Source organism: Balaenoptera ricei, chromosome 13 (genome assembly GCF_028023285.1).
Source record: "Balaenoptera ricei isolate mBalRic1 chromosome 13, mBalRic1.hap2, whole genome shotgun sequence".
Taxonomy (NCBI): Eukaryota; Metazoa; Chordata; class Mammalia; order Artiodactyla; family Balaenopteridae; genus Balaenoptera; species Balaenoptera ricei.
In genome coordinates, this window is record NC_082651.1 from 39,268,976 (window position 1) to 39,296,359 (window position 27,384).

The 27,384-nt window shown below is 43.8% G+C and overlaps 1 long non-coding RNA gene across 1 annotated transcript; it reads left to right on the forward strand.

The window, feature by feature from the left end:
• Positions 1 to 18,301: 18,301 nt before the first annotated feature.
• On the forward strand, positions 18,302 to 26,820 carry LOC132377016 (uncharacterized). Its single transcript, XR_009506501.1, has 3 exons — positions 18,302 to 18,548; positions 24,841 to 24,887; positions 25,597 to 26,820. It is a non-coding gene; the product is annotated as an uncharacterized LOC132377016 (long non-coding RNA).
• The last annotated feature ends 564 nt before the right edge of the window (positions 26,821 to 27,384 follow it).

The window sequence follows — 27,384 nt, forward strand, 5'->3', positions numbered from 1 at the left end:
ACCTTCCTTGGGCTGGGCTAGGCTGGGGGCCAGGTTGGACTTGCGACTTAACATTTCTCTTCCGCTTTCTCTTGTTTTTTTTTCTTCCATTATGGGCATTGCTTCGAGGACAAGCCTTGATCTTGCATTGGACGTTACTTCCTGTCAACTTCCAGCAGCAGGAGTCTTCTTTTCAGTGCTTGATGCCTCACGAAATAGACTCTGCCCGTTGGCAGCAAATACCAGAGAGCTAGGAGACAGAGCTGGTTGCAGACCTTTCCTCTTCCAGCCTTTGGTTGCAATTGTTTGGCCCCTAATTTGCTAGCTCTAGTTCCTTGGGCCACACAGGTATCCTGCCATCTCCAGCTCTTGTTATATGTGAGAGACATTCTGAACACTGTCCCTTTTTCTTTGCACAGAAGTATATACAGTGTGGCAGTTACTGTAATCTCCTCCGCCTTGCAAACAGCCACTCTAGAATCTTGGACCTCTAGGACTCTCTGTCTTGCATGCTTGGGTGCAAGGCCAAGCAAAATGAAGAGGAGAATAATTAGAGAAAGAGGAGGACGTTGGTGGAGAATTGGGAGCAGGTAAGGTGAAAGGGCACAGGAGAAAAGAGATGCATGTAGACTTTTTGGTTTCTGTGGGAAACAGGTTGACACACTTGGGCCTCATTTGGTATTAACAGAACAGAGAGTTAAAGATCTAAGTAGCTAGATATAGTGTGCAGCAACTGCCATGAAGTCTGTACACTGAAGAGAACAGTCTCACATCTAGTTTTCATTTTGTTTTATGTCATAGTACCTCATTTATAGCATTCACTGGTGTGTTTGTAGAATACAGATGTTTTCAAATGCTCTGGTTTTGTCTACATGGTTATCTCCTTGTCCTGTTTGTAAGGAATCCAACATTGTAAGACATATTGCATGTTTTTCTCTTGACGATTGTTGACCTTGAAGCGCCATGAACTAACTTGAGCTGTTGGATTCTGTGGAGAAACGTTCAAAAGGGTCTGTGAAAAAGGCACTGTGGTGAGTCGCATTATGCACCCGAGCGTAAGGAGCAGATATCTGCCACCAGCCCAGCTTGGCCTGGATTGCCTCTGTTTTAGTTCCCCTGGTTAGTGCTTTTCTCCCTAACCACTCTTGTGACTGTGATGATGTGAGTACGGGCTGAGTTGCTAATGATCTATGTGTGAGGTAAGCTGGTTTGAGGGAGGAAATCTATGGACCTAGTCATTTTCCTTGGTGGTAAGCTTTCAGGGGTGCAGAGATTGATCTTCCTGGGGCCTTTTCTGGTCCCAGGAAGATATCGCATAGATGGGACCTCCCAAGACACACATTGAATCTTTAGGCCTGTTTTTCCTATTATGAGGTACGAGTTTCTTCACTGATGGGGATGATGCTTATCTGAGAAGAAATTGTGAAAGGTGGTGTAGTGTGGAGGTGTGGCTTCAGCTTTTAAGTTTTCCTCCAGGTTTTTCCCCTAAGCTTCCTACTTCGGACGGCCTACTTACATGATACTAGTAGGTGATGTCCGGCTAACAACTTCCTAAATATACCTGCAAGCCAGATCAGTGTCTCTTTTCTCTGTATTCCCATGGAAATCAAGAGTCCCGCCGAATTTTCCATCGAAACAGTTGATTTGTGTTGTCTCTAGGAATTCTAAAGGGCGTACCGTTGCTTCCTAACCGGTGTCATTTGGGAGATCCGCCTCTGTACGTTCAAATGATTAATTTTGAGACTTTGCTCATGTGTGCAGTAAACCCTTGAATTCCCTAAGACCTTCCTTTCCTCCATCTCCTACCCCATTAAGCCCGCTTCAGTTCATCTCCTGAATTTCTTTGGAATCTGTCAGCCAGCTCTTCCTCAACTTCCTAATACTGAACTTGCCTGTCTGTTGCGATTAGGTCCTAACTAGTGTCCATATGTCTTGTTTCCTTCCCATCCACTCTTCACACAAGAAACCTTCAAAGCAAGTTGGAACGTTGCTCATAAACATCGCTCACAAACATTGTTTTGAGAATAGAAAACACACTGTTGGCCTTTAAGACTCTGCGTGGTCTAGAATCCTCTCTGCTTCTCTAGCCCCATCTTGTGCCACTTTTGCCCTCACTTTCTATGCTTCAGATACACTGAATTAACCTTAGTTCTCACTCATCTGACAGAAGTCAGTTCAGATACTATTTTTCACTGTGATTCCTAGCATTAAGGAATTTGATTATCAGGTTTTGTATGAGGACTATTTCATCAGGGGTACAGAAGTTCTGGCCATCTCTGGTTTTGGATATCCCTTATTTGTTGAGACCTTTGCGTTGTTTGGTTGCCTTTTGTCTGTTTTCCAGATGGGAAAACAGGAACAAGGGAAGTATAGGTTATTACTAGGTGGGGTTGAACAAGTGGAGCAGCAAACTGCAAAGCAGAAAGAAGAGGGACGCACTATAGAGGGATATGACTTCCATTCTCAAGGCGCCTGCATCCTGTGCAGGGAGACAGCCTAACATAAAATGTGCCTAACAACAAATATATTGACTTCTTACTAAAACTCTCCAGTTCATAGAACCGAGGGGTTTGTACCTTCTCCTTTAAAAGTGGTAGTCCTGGGACTTCCCCGGTGGTCCCGTGGTGAAGACTCTGCGCTTCCAATGCAGCAGGCGTGGGTTCAGTCCCTGGTTGGGGAGCTAAGATCCCACATGCTGCGCAGCCAAAGAAATTTTTTTCGAACGTTATACTCCTGTATTATTGGCTTTAGTGGTTTCGATTTTGTTTTACTGTTAAGAAGATTTCAGTTTATTTACCGGGAACAAACAACACATAATGTAAAAATAGTTTCCCAGAAACGATTTCCATCATTCTCTTCTTCCCTTTCTCCCGCAGACTGGTGTTTCACCTTGACAAGTTCTCTGTCATTCCATAGGAAAGCTGTCTGGCTTGGAGGTTGCAATCCCAGGGAATTTTTCATCAGCGGGGAAGTCTCCATCACTACAGAGGAATCAAGGGAGAAGTCAGTCCCTGGTAAGTGAGATGCTCCCCCTAAACACCAACACAGCAGTCGTGTACCTTTCAAGGGGTTCAGGGGCAAGATGGGCAAAGGCATTTCTACTAACTCTTCTTAAGGACCACGGACAGTGCCCTATGCTACGAGGTAAGCGGTGACTGTTGTAGTTCTTACTGGTGATCCTTTCCTGTCACTGATTCTCGGCTTTCTTTGTATTTCATAGGACTGTTGTAAGTCCAATACAAAATGAGTCTTATTTTTAAAAACCTGAAATGTTTTACAGAGCCTAGCATTCTCATATAGGGTCCTTTCCATTCTCCCCACTTTCCCGAGAGGCCAAGAACACGTCACACCATGAACTAGGAGAGGGGGTAGAGCCCTTTCTGATGAAATACATCAACAAAGACAGAGCCTTAGCCTGCTTGCTCTCTGGACAGGATCTCGGACCACAAGGTCTTCAATCCTGGTATAAATGAAGGAAGTGAGGACAGTTCAACTGGCACTCTCATAACAAGAGTTCTGAAATAACCTTCCAAAGAGACTATAGCAGTAGATGAGGGAAGGGAGTGCTACAGTGTGGCAGTACAGGGGGGAACGATCGGCTACAGCAGTGAAAAGTGTGGTACCGATTGGTGTGCTCTCGGGGTTCTTGTACATGTAGCATAGATGACCTCTACAGTGGCCCTCCCACCTTCCCACCTGCATTAGGTGTTCTTTTTTTTTGTAATTTATGTTTATGTATTTATTTACTGTTTGAACTTATTTATTCTACGTATTTATTTTTTTGGCCGCACTGGGTCTCTCATTGCTGTGCACGGGCTTTCTCTAGTTGGCGGCTAGCGGGGGCTACTCTTGGTTGCGGTGTGCGGGCATCTCATCGCGGTGGCTTCTCTTGTTGCGGAGCATGGGCTGTAGGCACGTGGGCTTCGGTAGTTGAGGCTCACGGGCTCTAGAATGCAGGCTCCGTCGTTGTGGCACATGCGCTTAGTTGCTGCGCGGCATGTGGGATCTTCGCAGACCAGGGCTCGAACCCGTGTCCCCTGCATTGGCAGGCGCCACCAGGGAAGCCCTAGGTGTTCTCATATAGAGTCTAAAAACAGAGAGCACTGAGAGAAGGTAGTGGTTATTAAAGGCTCAGGATCTAAATTCTACCTGTCTCTACACCCCTTCCCAGCTGTCGATTTGACCCCATTTTTGAATGCTGACCTCATTGTTCAACTTTTCTCTGCCGTCTGTATACTCACCTTGAAAACTTGTTTCTGTGATGCGTTGAGCAGACACAGGGTGGCAGACTGCAGAGGTGGAAGCTGGTGGTCGGATATTTGTGGGCTGAATCTCCTTCAGTCCCGTTCCCATTTCTGGTTGCCCAGAGGCCCGACTTCCTGTGTGTGACGCCGAGCCGTAGGATTGCGGGCAGGAGCCAAGTTCTCCATACAGTAAAGACCCCAGTGTGCCTTGGTTATAGTAATATACCTGGCTTCCTTCCTGGCAGGGAAGTGACAGGCGGCTCTGCCCCTGATTTGTTCGTGGGCCTCCTGATCCAGCAGTTCCCTTGGCTCTGCCCCTGTCGTCAGCTGCCCCTAGGATAACTCTGAGCCCTAGCCACTTCTCTGGTAGATTTCCCTATTCCCCCACTACAGTCACACCTGAATAAGGCAACTCAGACCTTTCAGAGATGTGTCCTGAACCTCTTGTTTTCTGAAATACCTATCTGGTGGTTGTGAGACTTAAGGCCAGCGTCCCCGAGAGACTTTTTCTATTTCTCCTAGTAAACCTAGACTCCTCTTCTGTCACCTTCAACTCTACTCCAATTGTGTTCTTTCAACCCAGACCTCTGACCCTGCTTTTTACTTCTGCCATTTCATCCTCACTCCTGCTTCCTTTCCTAAATCCATACGTCTCTTTTGGCCTTCCTAGCCCTGGGCCAAGTTCCTTCCTCTTTGCTCAGTTTTTACCCCTTTCCTTCATTCTCCCATCCAACTTTCAGTCCTTCCTTTCTCACGCCCCAGTTAGCAGCATCTGAAAATTCGAAAGGTTTGTTACTCGTCTATTTAATTGTATTCCATTTACTTATTCAGTTCTATACCTGTCTTACCTGTGTATGGAAGAACAGCTGGTAGCCAAGGTGGCACCAAGAATCCTAGCAGCTCTCACTTGACGTATCCGTAGTAGTCGGCAATTTCCATTTCGTTTTCCCTCTCGGTGAAAAATTGCAGCTTGCCCGAAGAGGTGTATCTGGCAGCATTCTCCCGTTGTTGTTGAGCCCGCCTCTTCATGGCCTCTCGCTCTGGCCTCTGCTCTTGTTCGATGGGCTTTGACATGACTGGCTCAGGCACGTTGGGTTCCCTCCATGGAACTCGTTGCTTGCTGAAGTCTTGGAGTAGAAATTGGGTTTGGAGCTTGGGTGGGGCCTGGCGCTTATTCACAGCAGGGGGAACAGGCTCCCGCTGGAGAGGAGCGCCAGATGAAGTTTTGGAGGGTGCAGGCCTAGGAGCAGCAGACTGAGGGACACGAGGCTGGGTGTGGTTGGTCCAAGCCGGTTGGGTTGGGTTGGTCACAGTTGGCTGAGCTGGTTTGGCGGGGCCTGGCAAAGAGGCAGGAGCTGGCTGGGATGAATTGACTGCAGCAGGTTGAGCTGAGTCAGTAGAACCAGGCTGGGCACGGTAAGCCCCAGCAGGCCGATGTGAGGCCAGAGACTGTGGCCTCCGAGGAGCGGGTCGAGCTTGAGGCTTGTCCCAGGCAGAAAAAGGCAGAGGTATCAACTTGACCTTCCCAGGAGGAGGCCGCTCATACTGGGCTGGAGATGGACACTCTGTTTCAGCACTGCTGTCTGGTTTCTGGGCTTGGACTTGCGTTTTCTCAGGACCCTTCCCCTCACGTGGGGTATGCCGCCATGGCTGGATAGCTGGGGGTGGCTGGGGGTCTTTGGGGTTGCTTGACTTTCCCAAGAGCCGACAGGAAGAGAGCCCAGTTTTCGTCTCATTCTTCTTCCCCAGCGCATGAAGAACCTTCACAGACTCCAGCATGCGCACGCCAAGGGAGGTTCGAGGCTTTTGAAAGCTCTGTTGGAGAAGCTCAGTTTGGTGTTCCTTTCGCTTCGTGTGGGGGATTGCTGGCTTCTCTTCTGCCTTGACTTTGTTCCCTGACTGCTTGTTCTCTTCAGCCTTGTTTCTCCCTCTGGTCCTTTTGGTCTTTTCCTGCCCGTGGCTCTTAGTTTTGCTGATCTTTCTGGATGCAGCTTTCTGAGGTTTGCCTTGAGAGTGCTTGGCCGTGTTCACAGGAGCCCTGTCACTGACTGCAGCGTGGCAGGTAACCACTTCTCCCCCTAACAGGCACTCTGGATTCTTTGGCTGGATTTTGGCCTTGGGAGCGCCACTGATAGGCTCAGAGGCTTTCTGTTTGTTCTTCCTGGGTTGATCAGAGGGAACCTTTATGACACTTGGCTTTTCCTGCACCTGATTCACCTTAATGGCTCTGGTGTCTTTAGCTTTGATCACGTTGGGACCTTGGGATTGATCAAGATCTTTCAAAGGATTAAAGAGCTGGGGAAGGTGAATATCCTCCGCCAGTGTAGTAACGTCTGCAAGACCACTGCTAGGTTCAGTCCCATTTTCAAGTGTCCCTAGGTCCTGACGACTCCGGCTGTTCTCTCCCAGATCAGCATTTTCAGAACCAGGCTGCTCCTCTTGGCTGAGGGGATCGGTGCAGGCCAGCGGCTGGTGAATATCAGGGATTCCTAAAGGGAGTAGTGGAGGATCTTGGTTCTCTGTTGGGATCTGGTAGGCATCCAGAGGCTTTGAAAGCTTGGTTTTGATATCATCCACGTGCTTACTCTCTATTTGTCCCTGGCTTGGAGCTGGAGGCAGGGCCAGGAGACGCCTGGCACTCTGGACTGGAGCTGTCACTGAAATGTCCCCAAGTTCAGATGGTGGGTTACTCTCAAGTATGTGGCTGTTTCTGCTACTGCAGGACTTGGGGAGTTCTTGACTTTGTGTCACACAAAACGTCTGGCTTGGAGGTTGCAATCCCAGGGAATTTTTCATCACCAGGGGGGAGGTCTCCATCCCTACAAAGGGATCAAGGGAGAAGTCAGTCCCTGGTAAGTGAGATGCTCCCCCTAAACACCAACACAGCAGTCGTGTACCTTTCAAGGGGTTCAGGGGCAAGATGGGCAAGGCATTTCTACTAACTCTTCTTAAGGATCATGGACAGTGCCCTATGCTACGAGGTAAGCGGTGACTGTTGTAATTCTTACTGGTGAGCCTTTCCTGTCGCTGATTCTCGGCTCGCTTTGTATGTCATAGGACTGTTATAAGTCCAATACAAAATGAGTCTTATTTTTAAAAACCTGAAATGTTTTACAGAGCCTAGCATTCTCATATAGGGTCCTTTCCATTCTCCCCACTTTCCCGAGAGGCCAAGAACACGTCACACCATGAACTAGGAGAGGGGGTAGAGCCCTTGCTGATGAAATACATCAACAAAGACAGAGTCTTAGCCTGCTTGCTCTCTGGACAGGATCTCGGACCACAAGGTCTTCAATCCTGGTATAAATGAAGGAAGTGAGGACAGTTCAACTGGCACTCTCATAACAAGAGTTCTGAAACACCTTCCAAAGAGACTATAGCAGTAGATGAGGGAAGGGAGTGCTACAGTGTGGCAGTACAGGGGGAACGATCGGCTACAGCAGTGAAAAGTGTGGTACCGATTGGTGTGCTCTCGGGGTTCTTGTACATGTAGCATAGATGACCTCTACAGTGGCCCTCCCACCTTCCCACCTGCATTAGGTGTTCTTTTTTTTGTAATTTATGTTTATGTATTTATTTACTGTTTGAACTTATTTAGTCTACGTATTTATTTTTTTGGCTGCACTGGGTCTCTCATTGCTGTGCACGGGCTTTCTCTAGTTGGCGGCTAGCGGGGGCTACTCTTGGTTGCGGTGTGCGGGCTTCTCATCGCGGTGGCTTCTCTTGTTGCGGAGCATGGGCTGTAGGCGCGTGGGCTTCGGTAGTTGAGGCTCACGGGCTCTAGAATGCAGGCTCCGTCGTTGTGACACATGCGCTTAGTTGCTGCACGGCATGTGGGATCTTCGCAGACCAGGGCTCGAACCCGTGTCCCCCGCACTGCATTGGCAGGCGGATTCTTAACCACGGCGCCACCAGGGAAGCCCTAGGTGTTCTCATATAGAGTCTAAAAACAGAGGGCACTGAGCGAAGGTAGTGGTTATTAAAGGCTCAGGATCTAAATTCTACCTGCCTCTACACCCCTTCCCAGCTGTCGATTTGACCCCATTTTTGAATGCCGACCTCATTCTTCAACTTTCTCTGGCGTTTGTTATACTCACCTTGAAAACTTGTTTCCGTGATGCGTTGAGCAGACACAGGGTGGCAGACTGCAGAGGTGGAAGCTGGTGGTCGGATATTTGTGGGCTGAATCTCCTTCAGTCCCATTCCCATTTCTGGTTGCCCAGAGGCCCGACTTCCTGTGTATGACGCCGAGCCGTAGGATTGCGGGCAGGAGCCAAGTTCTCCATACAGTAAAGACCCCAGTGTGCCTTGGTTATAGTAATATACCTGGCTTCCTTCCTGGCAGGGAAGTGGCAGGCGGCTCTGCCCCTGATTTGGAATCTGAGATGGTGTTCCCTGAGCAAGGCTGGCAGAAAGCGATGGATGTAGAGGGACCATGTTCTTGGCGTCTGAAGTTTTATCATACTGGGCTGCCAGAAACATGGAGGAGGCAGCTGTGTGGCGGTCAGTGAGTGCCAGAGTAAAGTCTCCGAGTGAAGAAGAATTCTTTTCAGTGCTTGCTGTGATGTCCCACTCAAGAACACCTGGATAGGAAGCAGCTGAAGTGGAGATCTGGCTGTGGTCAGTAACTCCAGATAACATAGTCGTGCTAGAATGTTGGTAAAGGTAGGCACTACCCATGAGTGTCTGGAAAGGGGTACCAGTAGCCGATGCCGAACTGACGGCAGGGGCAGAGACTCTGGAGAAGTTGCAGACACTTCGTGTTAGGGAAGTTGCATTGCTCACCACAGGAGGAGAATGCTGCAGAGAATTTAGAGTTCCAAGTAGAGATGGATGTTGGAAATTTTCTGTAAGAACAAGAGGGTCATGACAAACTCAGGGAGGTTGAGAAATTCTCACTACGTTTGAGGAACGGCATCATCTGAAGGTTCTTGCTATCAGGACACCTCTACTATCACTACTTCCTGAGAAACCCAAAATCAGACAGTTAATGATGGCTGTAAGGACTGAGCAGTTTTCCACTCTTCTCTATTAACTGCCTGTGCTCCCAATCTTGGGCACAGACGGGCAGAAGAGCCAAGTGGTGTGGTTCAGAGATTGTTCTCTAGGCTGGAAGCAACCTTCTCCCTGCCCTGTCTTTCCCTTCAGCCTGCACTCGTATTGACTTCTATGCTATTTCCTAGACTGGAAGCATTTTAGAACTAGGAGGCCCTTAGAGAACTTCGATGTTCTCAGTCTCATTTCGTGAGTAAGGAAACTGAGGCTCAGAGAGGTCGGGTTGACTTGTTCAAGTTCTCTCATTATGTTAGTATCATTACCAGGTTTCAGAACCTAAGTATCCTGACTTCCTTGCCAGGACTCCACTCTGAGCATGATACTGCCAGAAAGCAGGAGAAACAGAACTTATAATATAGGCATTTTTTTTGTCCATTAGAAAACAGTACGGCTATTACCATTGTCGTCTTCAGTGTCTCCCTTTGCTTGTGCAGTTCCCACGCTATTACCTAGAGGTGACGTACAGCTCAGTCCAACTGGTGAATTGAAAGAGTCATTTTTGCCCTCTTCAAGCCTGGTTTCTCATCCTACCTCAAAATGATTACCCGAAAGTGGATTTCTTAAGTGCTTTTGGAAAGGGAAAAGTTATCTGATTCCTTCAGATTACTCATCTATAAAGTGGTTATAACACCACCACCAATAATAATAGCAGTAATAATTAATAGATGAATAAGCTGATCTATTGCGTATGGTTTATATGGAGGAAGATACAATAAGTTCTAGAAAGACAAAGAAAAATCATGACAAGCATATTACGTTAACGAAAAAGAAATCCATAGATATTAATGAAAACGGGGGTATGTGGCAAGTATCGAAGCCTAATGAACTTACTAACAAATGGCATTCTGTACTATCCATGCAATATTATGAAAGTGAATTTTGCCCACTCTATTTTAGTGAATACTATTAACCAGAAAACACGATGGAGGTGATAGAGGTGAATGAATTCCTAGCCAATGCATACAGACAGAGAAGGTATGTCAGTAAAAAATGCATAACAAGCAACAGAATGCAATAAATGTGCATGTATAGGTAGCCACAACACATATAGACAAGTATTTCAATGAAAACCGGTACGAAGCAGACAGCAAAATAATAAGTGTAAAAGAGTTTCATTATTGTGCTCCTTCATATTTTTACCCAGCAAGTAAGAGGTATTAAGCCTAGGAGAAATATATATTTCAATGAATATAGCTTATATAATAAGCAGAAAGGAAGCTTAAAATGTATCAGGAAGGTTTTTGGATTTATCCTAGAACTTAGATTAGAATCATCTTCAGCATCCAAGAAGATGGCATCCCAAAACCTCAAAAAACCATCATGCCTAGAATCCAATTAAAAAAGATTTTCAAATGTAAGAAAATCCACAGGACTCCACAATATGGTTTTCGATAAACGTGGATGTTTGTTTGTTTTGTTTCTTTGGCCGCGCCGCGTGGCCCTGGCCGTGAAAGCACCGAGTCCTAAGCACTGGACCGCCAGGGAATTCCCTAAGTGGGGGGGAATTAGAGATGTGGGGCTTGACTTTTTCTTCTTCTTCTTCTTCTTCTTCTTCTTCGGTAGCTAAGATCTACAAGCGAACGATGGCTGTTGATCAATGTGCTCTCTGTGTTAGGAAGGAAATAACTGTAAAAATGAAAAGCAGCCTTGCCTTAGAACCTACATATCACACAAAGGAAAATAGTCCTTCTGATTCAATTTAGAAGATATCACTTAAAATGTTGAATTGGCGAAATGTCTACCTAGTTTAAAAATTAGAAAGAATAAAACACTGAAAAGCAGCCCCCTAGATAACCACTGTGGTTGCTTGTTTATAGGAGGCATCATTTCTAAAACGTGTTTCTAAAATGTTTATATTCAAAACTGTCAAGTGGCCAACTGTATTCAGAGAGGCAATAAAAGAAAGAAAACGGAGTATGACTTTTCTGATAAGCTGCCTTTCCTGGTGATCCCCTGTTCTGGCCTTACTTTCCTTCTTCGTCTGTTAATGTAAGGGTTTGCTACCATCAACTTGGTTTTGCCCTGCTCTGAGCAGGTTTCCCTCTGTGCTGTTTCTGCTTTAATTGAAAATCTTTGGTTCCCATCAGCATTCCATTACAAACTCCGTTTTTCTTGAGAGCTCCTCTATGCTTTCCCTCTTCATTCTTACATTTTCTCCCATCTCTTGGTGCCTGTTGGCCTGTGCTAATGAAAACCATCCTAAACTTCCTTACGCTCGACTCTGTGCCTCCCTGTAGAGCCCAGTACTCTCCATCCTCTCTCCCTATTCTCTCTTTTCAACTAGTCGAAATCCTAGTGGAGGGAGACCATTAGAGATGAAACATCTTGGTATATATTGCTAGTTTTCTATGTCCCCTGGCTTTTCTATGTTTCTGTTGAAACACTCTTGAGAAGTGTCTGATTTCGTTTTCTACATGGGTACCCTTTAAGGCTCAGTACTGGAAAAGAAGGGGATCAGAGTGATCAACCCAATGTGGTATCCTAACGTAACAGTTAAGGAAAGCAACAGGCTTTGTGAGACAGCCAGTGATTTGTCCAAAGTCACACAGATAGTAAACGTCAAAGTCAAAACTGAAATTAGGTCTCCAGACTTGTAGTTCAATACTTTCCCTCATTATTCCATGCTATTTTGACTCTCCTACTCAATTTAGGGGCAAAAGAAATCGAACGCAAAACTTTCCAAAGTTTCTTTTCTTACCTGACATGGTCAGAGAAGAGGAAGCATCCACTGCAGGTACAAGGGATGAGGAGACAACACTAGAGGATGTCTGAGTGGCTGCAGCTGAACGGCGCACGTGTCCAGTACAGAGGTCACTGGTTACTGGTCCAAACAGCTCCACGGAAACCCCAAGGCTCTACCAAGTGGTAGTAGGTTTGGTAGGAGAGTGATGTCACAAAGCAGGCAGTTGAAAGGTATGAGAGAGCCAATAGGGAGGTCCGATCCCCAACAGGAAGGCGGGCTTGGGTGAAGAGAGTGTAGGAGAGCTAAAACAACACCTGAGTTTCTGAGCTCTGGGGAGGAAATCCTAGAAGACAGATTTACCTCCCCCAGGCTCTTCCATTAGGGAAATCATTGCAACATTTCTTACAGACGTTCATTAATACACTGAACTAAGAGTTACTTACATTCTACAGAGTATTCTATTTTATGTATCATATACTTAGAGCTATATAGATCTTATTTAATTAATAATCCTTAGGAAGGAAAGAGCCATCTAGTTTGAACTATTACAGTTGTTCTGAAATCATATGTGTCTAATGAGTGAACTGATAGCAGCTTTTAAGGAGCCAAAGTAGGGATTAAGAAGCTCTCTTTGTAACTTGGTTCAAGAGTAGGGTGAAGTTTCTTGAGTGTACCTTGTGGAGAATGTTGTGGTCCAAGGCTCTTCTCTTTTAGTTTCTTCTCCTTGACTCCTACCTTCCTTGGGCTGGGCTAGGCTGGGGGCCAGGTTGGACTTGCGACTTAACATTTCTCTTCCGCTTTCTCTTGTTTTTTTTTCTTCCATTATGGGCATTGCTTCGAGGACAAGCCTTGATCTTGCATTGGACGTTACTTCCTGTCAACTTCCAGCAGCAGGAGTCTTCTTTTCAGTGCTTGATGCCTCACGAAATAGACTCTGCCCGTTGGCAGCAAATACCAGAGAGCTAGGAGACAGAGCTGGTTGCAGACCTTTCCTCTTCCAGCCTTTGGTTGCAATTGTTTGGCCCCTAATTTGCTAGCTCTAGTTCCTTGGGCCACACAGGTATCCTGCCATCTCCAGCTCTTGTTATATGTGAGAGACATTCTGAACACTGTCCCTTTTTCTTTGCACAGAAGTATATACAGTGTGGCAGTTACTGTAATCTCCTCCGCCTTGCAAACAGCCACTCTAGAATCTTGGACCTCTAGGACTCTCTGTCTTGCATGCTTGGGTGCAAGGCCAAGCAAAATGAAGAGGAGAATAATTAGAGAAAGAGGAGGACGTTGGTGGAGAATTGGGAGCAGGTAAGGTGAAAGGGCACAGGAGAAAAGAGATGCATGTAGACTTTTTGGTTTCTGTGGGAAACAGGTTGACACACTTGGGCCTCATTTGGTATTAACAGAACAGAGAGTTAAAGATCTAAGTAGCTAGATATAGTGTGCAGCAACTGCCATGAAGTCTGTACACTGAAGAGAACAGTCTCACATCTAGTTTTCATTTTGTTTTATGTCATAGTACCTTATTTATAGCATTCACTGGTGTGTTTGTAGAATACAGATGTTTTCAAATGCTCTGGTTTTGTCTACATGGTTATCTCCTTGTCCTGTTTGTAAGGAATCCAACATTGTAAGACATATTGCATGTTTTTCTCTTGACGATTGTTGACCTTGAAGCGCCATGAACTAACTTGAGCTGTTGGATTCTGTGGAGAAACGTTCAAAAGGGTCTGTGAAAAAGGCACTGTGGTGAGTCGCATTATGCACCCGAGCGTAAGGAGCAGATATCTGCCACCAGCCCAGCTTGGCCTGGATTGCCTCTGTTTTAGTTCCCCTGGTTAGTGCTTTTCTCCCTAACCACTCTTGTGACTGTGATGATGTGAGTACGGGCTGAGTTGCTAATGATCTATGTGTGAGGTAAGCTGGTTTGAGGGAGGAAATCTATGGACCTAGTCATTTTCCTTGGTGGTAAGCTTTCAGGGGTGCAGAGATTGATCTTCCTGGGGCCTTTTCTGGTCCCAGGAAGATATCGCATAGATGGGACCTCCCAAGACACACATTGAATCTTTAGGCCTGTTTTTCCTATTATGAGGTACGAGTTTCTTCACTGATGGGGATGATGCTTATCTGAGAAGAAATTGTGAAAGGTGGTGTAGTGTGGAGGTGTGGCTTCAGCTTTTAAGTTTTCCTCCAGGTTTTTCCCCTAAGCTTCCTACTTCGGACGGCCTACTTACATGATACTAGTAGGTGATGTCCGGCTAACAACTTCCTAAATATACCTGCAAGCCAGATCAGTGTCTCTTTTCTCTGTATTCCCATGGAAATCAAGAGTCCCGCCGAATTTTCCATCGAAACAGTTGATTTGTGTTGTCTCTAGGAATTCTAAAGGGCGTACCGTTGCTTCCTAACCGGTGTCATTTGGGAGATCCGCCTCTGTACGTTCAAATGATTAATTTTGAGACTTTGCTCATGTGTGCAGTAAACCCTTGAATTCCCTAAGACCTTCCTTTCCTCCATCTCCTACCCCATTAAGCCCGCTTCAGTTCATCTCCTGAATTTCTTTGGAATCTGTCAGCCAGCTCTTCCTCAACTTCCTAATACTGAACTTGCCTGTCTGTTGCGATTAGGTCCTAACTAGTGTCCATATGTCTTGTTTCCTTCCCATCCACTCTTCACACAAGAAACCTTCAAAGCAAGTTGGAACGTTGCTCATAAACATCGCTCACAAACATTGTTTTGAGAATAGAAAACACACTGTTGGCCTTTAAGACTCTGCGTGGTCTAGAATCCTCTCTGCTTCTCTAGCCCCATCTTGTGCCACTTTTGCCCTCACTTTCTATGCTTCAGATACACTGAATTAACCTTAGTTCTCACTCATCTGACAGAAGTCAGTTCAGATACTATTTTTCACTGTGATTCCTAGCATTAAGGAATTTGATTATCAGGTTTTGTATGAGGACTATTTCATCAGGGGTACAGAAGTTCTGGCCATCTCTGGTTTTGGATATCCCTTATTTGTTGAGACCTTTGCGTTGTTTGGTTGCCTTTTGTCTGTTTTCCAGATGGGAAAACAGGAACAAGGGAAGTATAGGTTATTACTAGGTGGGGTTGAACAAGTGGAGCAGCAAACTGCAAAGCAGAAAGAAGAGGGACGCACTATAGAGGGATATGACTTCCATTCTCAAGGCGCCTGCATCCTGTGCAGGGAGACAGCCTAACATAAAATGTGCCTAACAACAAATATATTGACTTCTTACTAAAACTCTCCAGTTCATAGAACCGAGGGGTTTGTACCTTCTCCTTTAAAAGTGGTAGTCCTGGGACTTCCCCGGTGGTCCCGTGGTGAAGACTCTGCGCTTCCAATGCAGCAGGCGTGGGTTCAGTCCCTGGTTGGGGAGCTAAGATCCCACATGCTGCGCAGCCAAAGAAATTTTTTTCGAACGTTATACTCCTGTATTATTGGCTTTAGTGGTTTCGATTTTGTTTTACTGTTAAGAAGATTTCAGTTTATTTACCGGGAACAAACAACACATAATGTAAAAATAGTTTCCCAGAAACGATTTCCATCATTCTCTTCTTCCCTTTCTCCCGCAGACTGGTGTTTCACCTTGACAAGTTCTCTGTCATTCCATAGGAAAGCTGTCTGGCTTGGAGGTTGCAATCCCAGGGAATTTTTCATCAGCGGGGAAGTCTCCATCACTACAGAGGAATCAAGGGAGAAGTCAGTCCCTGGTAAGTGAGATGCTCCCCCTAAACACCAACACAGCAGTCGTGTACCTTTCAAGGGGTTCAGGGGCAAGATGGGCAAAGGCATTTCTACTAACTCTTCTTAAGGACCACGGACAGTGCCCTATGCTACGAGGTAAGCGGTGACTGTTGTAGTTCTTACTGGTGATCCTTTCCTGTCACTGATTCTCGGCTTTCTTTGTATTTCATAGGACTGTTGTAAGTCCAATACAAAATGAGTCTTATTTTTAAAAACCTGAAATGTTTTACAGAGCCTAGCATTCTCATATAGGGTCCTTTCCATTCTCCCCACTTTCCCGAGAGGCCAAGAACACGTCACACCATGAACTAGGAGAGGGGGTAGAGCCCTTTCTGATGAAATACATCAACAAAGACAGAGCCTTAGCCTGCTTGCTCTCTGGACAGGATCTCGGACCACAAGGTCTTCAATCCTGGTATAAATGAAGGAAGTGAGGACAGTTCAACTGGCACTCTCATAACAAGAGTTCTGAAACACCTTCCAAAGAGACTATAGCAGTAGATGAGGGAAGGGAGTGCTACAGTGTGGCAGTACAGGGGGGAATGATCGGCTACAGCAGTGAAAAGTGTGGTACCGATTGGTGTGCTCTCGGGGTTCTTGTACATGTAGCATAGATGACTTTTACGGTGTCCCTCCCACCTTCCCACCTGCATTAGGTGTTCCTTTTTTTTTTTTTTTTTTTTAATTTATGTTTATTTATTTATTGTTTGAACTTATTTATTCTACGTATTTATTTTTTTGGCCGCACTGGGTCTTCATTGCTGTGCACGGGCTTTCTCTAGTTGGCGGCTAGCGGGGGCTACTCTTGGTTGCGGTGTGCGGGCATCTCATCGCGGTGGCTTCTCTTGTTGCGGAGCATGCGCTGTAGGCGCGTGGGCTTCGGCAGTTGCGGCTCACGGGCTCTAGGATGCAGGGTCAGTCGTTGTGGCACATGGGCTTAGTTGCTCCACGGCATGTGGGATCTCCCCAGACCAGGGCTCGAACCCGTGTCCCCCGCATTGCATTGGCAGGCGGATTCTTAACCACGGCGCCACCAGGGAAGCCCTAGGTGTTCTTATATAGAGTCTAAAAACAGAGGGCACTGAGCGAAGGTAGTGGTTATTAAAGGCTCAGGATCTAAATTCTACCTGTCTCTACAGCCCTTCCCAGCTGTCGATTTGACCCCATTTTTGAATGCCGACCTCATTCTTCAACTTTCTCTGCCGTTTGTGTACTCACCTTGAAAACTTGTTTCTGTGATGCGTTGAGCAGACACAGGGTGGCAGATTGCAGAGGTGGAAGCTGGTGGTCGGATATTTGTGGGCTGAATCTCCTTCAGTCCCATTCCCATTTCTGGTTGCCCAGAGGCCCGACTTCCTGTGTATGACGCCGAGCCGTAGGATTGCGGGCAGGAGCCAAGTTCTCCATACAGTAAAGACCCCAGTGTGCCTTGGTTATAGTAATATACCTGGCTTCCTTCCTGGCAGGGAAGTGGCAGGCGGCTCTGCCCCTGATTTGGAATCTGAGATGGTGTTCCCTGAGCAAGGCTGGCAGAAAGCGATGGATGTAGAGGGACCATGTTCTTGGCGTCTGAAGTTTTATCATACTGGGCTGCCAGAAACATGGAGGAGGCAGCTGTGTGGCGGTCAGTGAGTGCCAGAGTAAAGTCTCCGAGTGAAGAAGAATTCTTTTCAGTGCTTGCTGTGATGTCCCACTCAAGAACACCTGGATAGGAAGCAGCTGAAGTGGAGATCTGGCTGTGGTCAGTAACTCCAGATAACATAGTCGTGCTAGAATGTTGGTAAAGGTAGGCACTACCCATGAGTGTCTGGAAAGGGGTACCAGTAGCCGATGCCGAACTGACGACAGGAGCAGGCACTCTGGAGAAGTTGCAGACGCTTCGTGTTAGGGAAGTTGCGTTGCTACAACAGATTTTTAAGCAACAGGGCAATCCAGCCAAGTTTATATTTTAGAGAGAGAACATCTTCCATGTGGAGGATCAGTTGAAATAGAAGAGATTGTTAGAATTGTAGGGCGGTAGTATTCCAGGCAGGAGATGACGAATGCCAGACACCACCTAGTCACAGACATAGCTTTTGCAGAGATCAGCTACATGTTGTTGTTTTTAATTTACTCTCTCATATAATTTTTTTTAAGTCCTGGACCACAAAATACTGTGGCATCGTTGGAAAAATCTGAGACTCGATTCTAGTCTTTTTTCTGTTTGCCTGCTCTGCAGGTTGGGCTTACGTTCTCCAGCCTTACTTTTTCATTGTGAAATAAGAACGGTGCTACTTAACCCGAGAACTCCCCAGGCACATAGACCCGTGGCGTGTGAGGAGCAGTGAAGGAGAGAAGGAATGGAAGTGCTTTGGGGACCCCAAGAGCCCTTCAGAAACCGTTTGTTCTTTTTAATATTGAGCATTAAAAGTGAAGGCATTCCATTTGTTTCACTCAAAAACAAATTCTGTTCTTCTGATAGCCTGTTTTTTTTTTCCACTCCCTTTTTCTATAGTCAGATCAGTTCCTGATGGGCATTCTCCAGTCCACACTATTGCATCTGATTGGAGGCTATGCAAAATTTCCCAGAGACAATGAATTTTGACTGTATAGTAGTTAATTCTTTATAGTACGTTCCTGCAAAAACACTCTTTTCTTCAGAGTTTTTCCTTTTCAGGATAGTGGTAGTGTTGTGGTAACTAATAAAGGCTACTCTTCAGAAAATTGTATAACTCGTTTTTAGTGTATCTACTTCGCTTACTTAATTCCATATTCCCTGTTTTCTAGACAGACTTCTTGGTGTCCACTGTACCCATGGTTTCAACAGGACTGGCTACCTCATGTGCAGGTGAGTTGCCAACCCCAAGAGGCAGAGCATGTTTAAATTGTTCTGTTTACAATAGTAATGTAAGCTAATGTAAGCTGAATGCAAAAAATGCAGTCAGAGAAGTGTATGAAGTGGAAGGCAATTTTGCCCCCTACTCAGATGTTACCACCAGTAATAATTTAGCACATATTTTTTCAGACGTAAAAAATGCAGATATAAGCATATACAATGGTCCCTTGGTATCTGCAGGGGGATTGGTTTTAGGACTCCCCATGGATCCGAAAATCCTCGGATGCTCAAGTCCCGTATGTAAAATGGTGTAGTACAGTCGGGCTTCCATATCTGCAGGTTATGGAACCGTTGGATATACAGAACTGACTGTACCTGTGATTTAATGGTATAGTGTTTTAGACATTCTGGTTTATAATTTAATATATGGAGGACATCTTCGTCTGACAATATTTGGAGACCTCATTCTTATTTATTTATTATTCTTTTTTTTCCTCCAAATTTGCTTTATGTAGTTGGATATAAATAAATGAGCACAAACTTAAGCAAGATACATGTAACAATTTAATAGAACCTGATACTCTTAATTCTTTCAGTGTTTCTCCAACTCATCATGGGGCTCGTAAGAAAAGTAACCAACATGGATATACTACTACAGTTGAATGTCAAATCTTTAAGTGCTTAGGACATACTAAATCCTTGTATAATGCACTTATGAGGAACCCTTCAAGAGACTTGTGTTTTGTATGTAGCAAAAAGTGTTAAGAGTCAAATATTCAACTCAGTATAAAATAATAAGAAACACTTCTGATTTGTTAGGTTGAGATTGCTTCTCCTTTTACTAATGAATGATTGTTTTAGCTGTAATATCACTGAGCTGAACAAATATGTCACCTTGGAGTACATAAGGAAAAATAAACACATGCTAAATGGGTAAAACATTACAACTACATCTTTACTAGACCATCTCTACTAACGCTTCAGAAGCTTAGAGATTTAGAGTGTTCTTACGTTAATTGCAAGAAAAATAGAAAGAGAGAAATTCCTTCTTTTTTGAGATCACAGCTGTGAAGTCGTGATTATACAAATTCTTCATTTGTGTGCAAAACATGAAACACATTTCTCTTAATTCTCCCTGCTTAGAATTGTCAGTCAACTAGCAGGACTTTCCTTCCAAGAAACAAGAGACTGAGATGTGTTTTATATAACTTCAATAACCTCAGCACTACAGTAAGAAGACATGCAGTATCCTTTTGCTGTGCTTCAAGACAACAGGGAAGGAGGTCACAGGAAAGAAGAAGTCAAAATGGTTACAACTGAGAAACTTTTCTCAGTGTAACCATGGTGCCACTTTCATTTTTACATAAGCATGGTGGCATAATTCAAGCTCAATACATCAGAATTCTTAATATTTAAAATTTACCTTGACTTTTAATTATCACCATGTTAACAACCAAAATAATTTGACGAAACTCATAAGAAAGGGTAATGTTAAACCCCACTTTACTAGAGTTAGTTTCTGGACACATTAGCTCATTTTTTTTATAGAAGAGGGACAGTGAATCTCAGTTGGCTTACAAGCTAGGAGATCACTTTGAATTCTGCATTTCTTAACTGCAAACAGATATAGCACTTGTAACAGGTTATAACTGGTTTTCAGCTGGTTTTCAAGCACAGAGCCAGCCCCAACAGTAATAGTACACTATTGAAAAAGACCTAAGGCAATGAATTCCATTTCCAGTGGAAAGAAAGAATCGTATGGTCTTGGACAAACAATTCTGATGGTTTACTTAACAGTCACTTAGTAGTTCTTCCTTGCTCATAGAGCTTTATGACTTTTTTGAGGAGTGAAGCATTCAGCTTGAGTGGATAAATCCTTGTTAGGCTAAGACAATCATTATCATATCCCTCTTTGCCATGAATTGTCTTATGAATGGTCATATCAGTCTGTTTTGGCAAATGAGTAATTAAGGGAAGGCTGTTATTGTGCTTATGAGAATGATATTTTTCTCTGAGAAAAGATAAATAGGCATTAGGAAAATGACCATTTGGGCTCTTTTTCTGCTTCCTCCTTGTTTTGTGAGAATATGATATTTGGTTTTACAGCAGCCATCTTGTGACCCTGAGATGATCATATGCCAATAATGACAAATGGTAGATTAGAAAGAACCAGCAAAGACAGAAAACAGCAACATCAATAGTAACAACAATCACAGCAAAAGAACAATGGGACCTTAACTTGTGGAGTTCCTATAAAGTAAAAAATAAGTGCTCTATGTTTATTCTAAAACAAAAAAAGAACTATGCAGACCAGCTTAAAACTCCTTTTTTTGTGCCAGTGTTCTAAAATGTGGCTTTTCATAAAACCTTGACCCAAATGCCAGCAACTTCAGAAAAGAATTTGGGTAGGGGGAAGAAGAAAGTTATCTCACTTAGGAAAAACAACCACTATCTTTATCCTAATCTTTGGCACACAGTTGAAACATATACAGCTGCTGTAACACTTTACACAATTCCTATGTACTGGAGGAATAACAAGATCTAAATAACAATTATATTTTTCAACACTGGGTGAAGGCTTTACATAAAAATACCATCCTCCTTTTTCCCCCTAAATTTCTAAAATATCACGTGCTTTTCCCCAACATCTGCAGCCGTTCAGGAATTTTTAGGAAACTTTCATGCATGATCTTAATTCCTAATCCCTGGCTCTTTGGGCTCAACCACAAAAGATCAAAACCACCAAAAATGATGGTTCACTTGAAGTCAGGTGAGAGACACTGGCTCAGTTAGTCTCGTAGGACAAAAGCAGTGCTGCATCAACTGTCTCCATGCAGGAGGGGCACGTGAAGGATCTCATCAGCCAGTCATCTGTACAGCCCAGGTGATCTGCATACACAGCAGAAATCAAATTGGGTTCTCATAAACAAAGTGCATCATACAGATCACACACTCCCCGATCTTTTTTTTAAATATTTGTTTTATTTTATTTATTCATTTATTTGGTTGCGCCGGGTCTTAATTGCAGTCGGTGGGCTCCTTAGTTGTGGCATGCAAACTCTTAGTTGCGGCATGCATGTGGGATCTAGTTCCCTGACCGGGGAACGAACCCGGGCCCCCTGCGTTGGGAGTGTGGAGTCTTTAGCCGCTGCACCACCAGGGAAGTCCCCCGGATCCTTTTTTCTGATCCATTTCTTCCAGGGTCATAAACTCCTTCAGGCTGATCCTGTATGAGGCCTATTCTTTGAGCTATCCTAATTTGCTCCTCTCAGCTGAGGTGCTAGGCGAGTCTGACTAGGTGTTGGATGAGAGACCAAAACTGGAACTTGATCCAGATATGGCAGCAGCAGCTCCTGATCCAGCTCCGTCCCCTTGCCAAAGCTAGCCCAGTCGGATTGAGACTTGTGAGGCAGGGAGATGTCATCCGAAGTGGGGGACTTAAGGCAGTTCCCCATCTTCCGGGGCTTGAGTGTGTGATCTGTGTGCTGTTTTGACAGTCTCCCAACCTCATTCTTTTTTTTTTTTTTTTAATTAGTTTATTTATTTATTTATTTTTGAATTTAAAAAATTTATTTATTTTTTATACAGCAGGTTCTTATTAGTTATCTATTTTATACATATTAGTGTATATATGTCAATCCCAATCTCCCAATTCATCTCACCACCACCGACCCCCGCCCTGCCCCGCTTTCCCCCCTTGATGTCCATACGTTTGTTCTCTACATCTGTGTCTCTATTTCTGCCTTGCAAACCGGTTCTTCTGTACCACTTTTCTAGATTCCACATATATGCATTAATATATAATATTTGTTTTTCTCTTTCTGACTGACTTCACTCTGTATGACAGTCTCGAGGTCCATCCACGTCTCTACAAATGACCCAAGTTCGTTCTTTTTTATCGCTGAGTAATATTCCATTGTATATGCGTACCACATCTTCTTTGTCCGTGCACCTGTCGATGGGCGTTTAGGTTGCTTCCGTGACCTAGCTATTGTGAATAGTGCTGCAGTGAACATTGGGGTGCATATGTCTTTTTGAATTATGGTTTTCTCTGGGTATATGCCCAGTAGTGGGATTACTGGGTCATATGGTAATTCTATTTTTAGTTTTTAAGGAACCTGCATACTGTTCTCCATAGTGGCTGTATCAGTTTACATTCCCACCAGCAGTGCAAGAGGGTTCCCTTTCCTCACATCCTCTCCAGCATTTGCTGTTTGTAGATTTTCTGATGACGCCCATTCTAAGCGGTGTGAGGTGATACCTCATTGTAGTTTTGATTTGCATTTCTTTAATAATTAGTGATGTTGAGCAGCTTTTCGTGTGCTTCTTGGCCATCTGTATGTCTTCTTTGGAGAAATGTCTATTTAGGTCTTCTGCCCATTTTTTGATTGGGTTGTTTGTGTTTTTAATAGTGAGCTGCATGACCTATTGATATATTTTGGAGATTAATCCTTTGTTGATCGGTTTATTTTTTTTTTTAAGGCTGCATTGTTCCTTTGCTTACTGATGAACATGTACAAGTCAGAAGTTTTTGATATTATAAAACATCAAAGTAATGAACATTCCTGTGTGAACATCTTTGAATATATATGCTTTGTCTCAGTTAACTTCACTCAGAATGGGACTTCTGCATCAAGGAGTTTATGCCCTTATGCTTTTTGTGGGTGTTGCTACACTGTACCAATGTATGGTTGTTCATGCAGGAAATACGTATTGAGCATCTGTTATGTTTAAGCACTGTGCTGGGTGCTAGCAAAAAGACTTGAGAAATTTTGTGAGTGAGGAGACTTGACCTGCCTGCCCTTTGTGAATTCTAGCAGTCCAGAGAGGGAATAGCTATTCAAGAATCACACTCTGCATGTAGAATTACAACTCTGACAGGTGCCAAGGAGAGGGACATGGTACCATGAGAGCATATTTTAGGGAGGATTTGATCTCATCATGGAGATTAGAGAAGGTTTAGGGATGTTTCAGCTGATATCTGAAGGATGAGTAGGTATTAACCAGATAGGGACGTTGGGGAGAGATTTCTGAGCATAAGGAATAGCAAAAGACCCTCTAAGAGGAAAGCATATGCTGTGTTGGAGGAACTGGCCAGGAAGGTGGGGCCGTTGGGGGAGCATGTCATTATAATGGAGCTGCAAGTGTGGGTAGGAGCTCGATCGTGCAGGCTTATGTTTAAGGTTTCAGACTTGAAGAGTAATAGAAAACCATTGAACTATTTTTGTTGAAGGTGAGTGTGTGGAACATACCCAATTGCATTTTCAACCTATCGTTTTGCTACCGAGTGGAGAATGCACTGCAGGGAGAAAGAGTGGAAGCGAGGAAGCAAGTTAGGAGACTTGTGTAGAAATTGGGCATAATGGTGGCTTGGACCAGGGTATGGTGGTCATTTTGGTGGAAAGATGTGGACAGATTCTAGAGGTATGTAGGCAGTATCATTGTCAGCACTGGTGGTGGGTTGAGGATGAGGGTGAGGGAGAAATAGCTGTCAGTGATGGTGATTCCTAAGTTTCTGGCTCCTATGGTTGGTTAGATAGGGTTTTTTAGATATGATGTTAATATTTGTCCTAATTTGTCTTTTGTTATTTGTTGGTTCTTGATGAATACTCTTGTCATATTAAGTCTCCTGTTTTTAGTGTACAAAGCATTTTGACCGAAACTGACCGTTGTATGTTATCAGATAACTTTTTAACATCTGCCAGTTTGGTCCTGTATTTTATTCTCTTTCATTTATTGATTAAATTGTTGTATTAATGTAAATAACTATATTAATAGATTTTCTAAAGTTGCGTTATCCTTGCATCCTTGGTCCTTGGAATAAAGCCTGTTTTTTTTTTTTTTTTTTTTTTTTTTTTTTGGCTGTGTTGGGTCTTTGTTTCTATGCGAGCGCTTTCCCTAGTTGCGGCAAGCGGGGGCCACTGTTCATCGCGGTGGGCGGGCCTCTCACTATCGCGGCCTCTCTTGTTGCAGAGCACGGGCTCCAGACGCGCAGGCTCAGTAGTTGTGGCTCACGGACCCAGTCGCTCCGGGGCATGTGCGATCTTCCCAGACCAGAGCTCGAATCCGTGTCCCGTGCATTGGCAGGCAGATTCTCAACACTGCGCCACCAGGGAAACTCCGGAATAAAGCCTTTTTGTAGTCATGGTATATATCATGCTTTAATAATTATTGATTAGATATGCTGATATTTTCTTAGGATTTTTCTATCTGTATTTGTAAAGCACAATTGGACCTTTTTTTGCAAAAACTTGATTTTCTTTCCTTTTTATTTACAAATGACTCGAATTTTGTTGTTTTGTAGATATTTGATTGATGTAGAAGGCATGTGGCCAGATGATGCAATTGAATGTAAGTATAAGGGTTGTCACTACTTTTCCCTTGTTATAAAATTTGAAGGGAGAAATGTAAGGGAATTTCTCAAATTTTGGAAAAATAGAAAAGTCTGTAATTCATTTGTTCTGACATACGATAACCTTTTACCAAAAGTTTATAAAGGGATGTATCTGGAAATAGCAAGATATAATAGCCTGAATAATTAGTCAGTGGATTTCAGCATTTTTTTTTCTTTTTTAAATTTATTTAATTAATTAATTTACTTTTGATATTATATCCACTGCCCCACCAAGGAAGTCCCTTTTTCTTCCTTCCTTCTTTCCTTCCTCCCTTCCTTCCTTCCTTCCTTTAAAGCTCCAAGTCATTTAAAATACATGACTTCTTACTAAAAATCTCCAGTTCATAGAACCAAGGGGTTTATAACTTCTCCTTTAAAAGTGATATTCCTGGGACTTCCCTGGTGGTCCAGTGGTGAAGACTCTGCGCTTCCAATGCAGCAGGCGTGGGTTCAACCCCTGGTTGGGGAGCTAAGATCCCACATGCTGCGCAGCCAAAGAACTTTTTTTCAAAAGTTATATTCCTGTATTATTGACTTTAGTGGTTTAGATTTTTTTTTTAATGTTTAGAAGATTTCAGTTTCTTTACCAGGAACAAACAAAACGTAATGTAAAACTAGTTTTGCAGAAACGATTTCCATCATTCTCTTCTTCCCTTTCTCCTGCAGACTGGTGTTTTATCTTTACAAGTTCTCCGTCATTCCATAAGAAAGCTGCTCGTCTTCTGGTTTCATAAGAGATGGTGAACAGTGGTAAAATATCCAGTTGACCGAAATTTCTAGAGTACACTTCAGGGAGCGAATGATGGGGTGGAATGTTGGGGCAGAGTGAGAGATACAGATTCTGGTGAGACTGAGAGTCATGCACAAAAATTACTGGGCTGTGGTGAAGGGAGAACAAAACTAAATCAGGTTCCTGCTGGTGGACAGGAAGCCAAGATGAAGAAGAATGGTGCATAGCTGGGCAGTGTAATTAGGCCCCTAAGTGCTGTGTCTCCTGATAGTAATTATGAACAGAAACCAAATAATAGTTACTAATAACATGGAGGTGACCAATCCTTGAGAGCTGAGGCAGAGAGAAGGAAAGATGGCATTATGCCTTGTCTCTGGTGCCTTGAGTTTCCCAGGCTGGTTTGTGACCAATCTTGGGTGAAATCATAACTAAGTCATTTCTGCTAAGGTGATCAGCTTTCGTGGGGTCCTTTCTCTGCACTCTGTCCAATGGTAAAGCCCACTGGTTTATGCCTCCTGGAAAACAGTTATTCCAAAGCAGTATAAGTGAAGCATTGATGAAACAGCCATGAAGAACATGTTTCCACATGGCCTCGCACCACCTTTTCAAAGTGCTGTAAAACTTTTTTCATCCAAAAATCAGTAACAGAAAAGGATTGGGATCAAATCCCGTACAGAGGTAGTGTAAGAAAAAAGAGAATAAGGAGCAGAATAGCATGTCTTCAGACAATAAAATCAAGTTGGAAAAGACAGGTCCACAAAACAGATCAAAACTGTAACCTATTATTTCAAAGTGGGCTAAAAGATGTTAGGAAAAACAATGCGAAAGATGAAAGAACATGGATCGAGGAGGGAATGGGAAGTTATTGTTTAGTGGCTATAGAGTCTCTGTTTGGGATGGTGGAAAAGTTCTGGAAATGGTAAATGCTGATAAATGCCACCTATGGGTGTTTGGTTTTAGTTGATCTTCTTCCATGAAAGGGTTTGGAGAGATTCAGAAGCTATGCTGCTGCCTCCATCTTTCTGATGTCCTGCTCAATCTTTTGACATAATTATTTTGAATTTGCACAGTGGTGATGGTTGCACAGCATTGTGAATGTATTTAATGTCACTGAATTGTATACTTGAAAATGGTTGAAATAATAAATTTTGTTTTATGTATATTTTACCATAATAAAAAAAAGATGAAAGAACAGCATAAACCAGAATTAGGTAAGATGATAGAACTCAAGACAGAATTCAAAATAAAAGAAAAAAGTTTCAGAAATGAGGACTAAATTTAAAATAATACAAGAGTGGGGACTTCCCTGGTTGTCCAGTGGTTAAGAATCCACCTTGCAGTGCAGGGGATGCAGGTTCGGTCCCTGGTTGGGGAACTGAGATCCCACATGCTGCAGGGCAACTAAGCCCGCACGCCGCAACTACTGAGCCCACGTACTCTGGAGCCCACGCGCCACAACTGGAGAGCCCACGAGCCGCAAGGAAGAGCCCACGCACTGCAACAAAGAGCCCACGTGCTGCAACTAATACCCGACACCTCCAAAAATAAATAAGTTAATTAATTAAATAAATTAAATAAAATAATACGAGTGAATGAACATAATGGATAATGCCTTAAGAGAAACAAACAAGAAGAGGAAAAAAATTTTTTAAATCAAAAAGAAGATAAAAAGAATTTTAGAGAAATGGCAAACATAACAGATAGGCAAGAAAGAGTCAGGACAG